The 4,095-nt window shown below is 39.1% G+C and overlaps 1 non-coding gene across 1 annotated transcript; it reads right to left on the reverse strand.

Annotated features, from left to right (window-relative positions):
- Positions 1-1,700: 1,700 nt before the first annotated feature.
- LOC112715809 (small nucleolar RNA R71) lies at positions 1,701-1,807 on the reverse strand. The gene has a single exon (XR_003159997.1). It is a non-coding gene; the product is annotated as a small nucleolar RNA R71 (small nucleolar RNA).
- Between the last annotated feature and the right edge of the window lie 2,288 nt (positions 1,808-4,095).

A 4,095-nucleotide genomic window follows, 5' to 3' on the forward strand; every position in this document is an offset into this window, starting at 1 on the left:
GCTATGAACAACTAAACCGCTTTCATTGGGTTAGGGAGCTCTGTGTAATTCAATGGATCAATATTAGTTTTCATTCTTCTTCTTCTTTCTTTTCTCTTGATTTTGCTAGAAAGCTTTCGGTCTTCATCTAATTGGATAGTTATATTGAGAAAGAAGCTATTCATAATTGGATCTCCTCTAAACATTGGAAGAGGAATGAGGAGATCATGCTATAAATGCTTTCCCACATTGGATTAGCTTGGGATTTGGATGGATATCCTAACATGTAATCCTACAAACACTTTGATCTATGAATATGTATGGTATAACCAGTGACCATACTTCATCTCTTCCAATGAACACTTAGATCAAGGAATTGGGAATTCGCTCATGCTTAGAGAGATTAGATTGCCAAGGAATTGGGATCTAATCACCTAATATTTCCAAGGAGATCAATGAATGCATTGATTGAGGAAGAGATGGAAATGAACTTGATCCAGAGAATGATCACATCTCCTAACCCCAATGAGCTTCCCATTTTCTGATCTACCCATTCTCTTTACATTCTGTTCTTTAATTTCATGCTAAATCCCCATTTCCCATTTAATTACTTGCAATCTAAGTTTCTATTTTTTATATTCTGTAATTTAGTTTCTGTTCATTTAATTTCTTGCCATTTAAGTTTCCCGCCAATTTACTTTATGCAATCCCAATTTCAATTCCGATTTAGCTCAACTAGAACAATTCTCCAATTAAAATTGCTCAACCAACCAATCCCTGTGGGATTCAACATCACTCAATAGTGAGTTTTTACTTGACGACAAATCCGGAGCACTTGCTAGTAAGAAAATTGTTGAGAGATAGTTTTCGGGACATCAATTTTATGGTGGCGTTACCGGGGATTGGTTTTGTATTGCCAATTACTAAATTGAAGGATAACTAGACTGGCCCCTTTTTTTTTCTTTTGTTAGTTGAATTTAAATTTATGCTGTTTCGTTTATTTTGCAATTTTAGTCGTTCCTCTGTATTTTTCTTTATTTCGTTACTTTCCAGCAAGCTAACCCACTAACCAAGCTAACTATATTCTGTTCTAGTGGATTTTGTACTTGCTATTTCTTGTACTTGTTCATTGTATGATAAGTAGAAGAAGGGAAACCTCAACCTCTTTAGATAGTGAACCGGAGAGGACCTTCCTTAGATTAAGGAGGGAATCAAGAGGGAAAAAGGTTATTGGTACAGAAGAAGAGGAGGAAGACTTGGATATAGACATGGAGGATGATATGCAAAACCATCATGAAAGAGAGGTGAACAACTATGCCATAAGAGGTGCAGATAACCCTGCTGGACAAGAGAGGAGAGTGCTGGGTTCCTACATCAATCCAAACCTAGGAAACTGTGGTAGCAGCATTCAAAAGGAAACCTTCCATGCTAATAATTTTGAATTGAAGCCTCAGCTCATCACAATCGTCCAAAACAATTGTTCTTTCGGGGGAAGTGCACAAAAAGACCCTAATGAGCATCTCACTACATTCCTAAGGATCTGTGATACAATTAAATCTAATGGTGTTCATCCTGACACCTATAGATTGCTACTGTTTCCATTATCTTTAAAGGAAAAAGCATCCAAATGGCTGGAATCATTTCCCAAGGAAAGCTTGACAACCTGGGAAGATGTGGTGAATAGATTCTTGGCAAGGTTCTACCCTCCTCAAAGTGTGAATAGACTGAGAACCGAGATGCAGACATTTAGACAGCAAGATGGTGAAACCTTATAAGAAGCCTGGGAGAGATTCAATGATCTAACAAGGAAATGCCCCCCTGATATATTTAATGAGTGGGTGCAATTGCACATATTTTATGAAGGGCTTTCCTATGAATCAAAGAAGGCTGTGGACCACTCATCTGGAGGCTCCCTTAACAAGAAGAAGACTATTGAAGAAGCCATTGATGTCATAGAAACAGTGGCTGACAATTAGTATTTCTATGCCTCAGAAAGAAGCAACAATAGAGGAGTCATGAAGTTGAACAACATGGATACAATATTGGCCCAAAATAAGATGATCACTAAGCAACTAGCTGAGTTAACCAAACAAATGGAGAAGAATCAGGCCACAGCCATCCACACTCAACCATCACCTTAATCAGAGCCAAACACAGAGGAAGGAGTTAACTGGGAGGAAGTCAACTACCTGGGGAATTCATCTAAGCAAACTAATGATCCATATTCAAAGACCTATAACCCTAGTTAGAGGAACCATCCAAACTTTGGGTGGGGAAACCAACAAGCCCAAGGCCAAGACCACAAAACTCATAATTCCAACCAGAACACCTACCAACAATCCAATCCAAGATCATATCAACATCCTTACAACAACTCTTCCCAGCCACCATACCAAAACCAAGACAACCACTCTCAACAACTCAATTCCAACCAACTATCACCACATGATAATGACAAAATGTCCAAAATTGAAGCTATGTTTGCAAATCTCTACAAGGAATCTGAAGACATAAAAAATTTAAGGAGAAAGTGAGAGCTAATATAAAAAGTTGAGGAGAAACCATTAAGAAGCTTGAGTCTCAAGTGGGACATCTCTCACAACAGATTTCTAAGTCCACTGATAGCTTTCCCAGTGACACTGAGAAAAATCCAAGAGGGGAAATGAAGAAGGTGAGATGGGAAGAATGTGAGGCAGTTACACTTGCAAATGCAGAAAGCCTAGAGGAAGAGACCAACAAGCCAACAGAGCACAGCCAAGGAAGTTCCTAGGAAATTTCGGAGGAAAACGAACAAGGAAATGGACTAATACAAGGGAAAGAACAACAAAAGGAGATTCTGGAACCTTACGTGCCAAATGCACCATTCACCCAAAGATTCAAAAGTGGTGAGAAAGAGAAGTCATACTCAAGATTCTTAGACATATTTGCATCCCTCAATGTCAACATACCTTTCATCAAAACTCTCCAACAGATGCCTAATTACATCAAGTGCATGAAAGAGTTGCTGACCAAGAAAGGAACCTTGAAAGGGGGACAAACAGTGATAATGGACAAGGAATGTAATGCCCTCATCAAAAAGGATTTACCTCTAAAGAAAAAAGATCTGGGGAGCTTTCATATCCCCTATGCCATAGGAAATACAAGGATTGATAGAGGATTCTGTGATCTAGGAGCCAGCATAAATGTGATGCCTCTGTCTCTCATGAAAAAATTGCAAATCAATGAACTGAAATCCACAGATGTGGTCATCCGATTGGCTGATAAGACTCAGAAGCAAGTTTAAGGAGTAATTGAGAACATATTGGTCAAAGTGGGAAATTACTTTCTCTCCACTGACTTTGTTGTTCTAGACATGGAGGAAAGTTACCTCCATCCAATCATTCTGGGAAGACCATTTCTAGCTATTGGTAGAGCACTCATTGATGTGGAACAAGGAGAGTTAATACTGAGAATACATGATGAACATCTCACTTTCCAAGTTTTTAAACCTGCAACCAATTCTGAGCCAGAACCTAAGGAGCTGAACAATGATTATAGCAAATTACCCCTGGAAGAAAGCAACAGTGAATCAGAAACATAGCCCTTAAAACAATCCTTGGTGAACAACCAAGAATTTCTAGAAACACAACAGCCAAGGAAACCCAAAGAAGAGCTGAAGCCACAAGAATCAGGAGGAGCAGTTAACAAGGACCTCCCAGTCACAAGAGTCAATAGAGCAGTACTGGAAGAAGAGATAAGAATGGGAAAAAATTGCCAAGGGGATGGAGAAATAAGAAGATCCATACAGAAGTTTTTTCCCCTGGAGACAAGGTGATATTAGCCCACCTTCTATCAATCCCACCCAATCTTCCAACCATTCCATCTCAGTTACCTCAGGTGTTCAGTATCAGAAAGGTCCTTTCCTTGGAATATGTAAAGATCATCAAGGAATCAAGTGGAGAAAGCTTCACTGTGGGAGGAGAGGACATAAGGCACTATAATCCACCTTGACAAAGACAAATCATCAAGCTAATGATGTTAAAGAAGCACTCCATGGGAGGCAGCCCATGATTTAGTTTCCTTGCTTTTAAAGTTTCAGTGTGAATAATAATTGTTGCTCTAACATAAATTCAAGCT

The sequence above is a fragment of the Arachis hypogaea genome, chromosome 1 (assembly GCF_003086295.3).
Source record: "Arachis hypogaea cultivar Tifrunner chromosome 1, arahy.Tifrunner.gnm2.J5K5, whole genome shotgun sequence".
NCBI classification, from domain to species: Eukaryota; Viridiplantae; Streptophyta; class Magnoliopsida; order Fabales; family Fabaceae; genus Arachis; species Arachis hypogaea.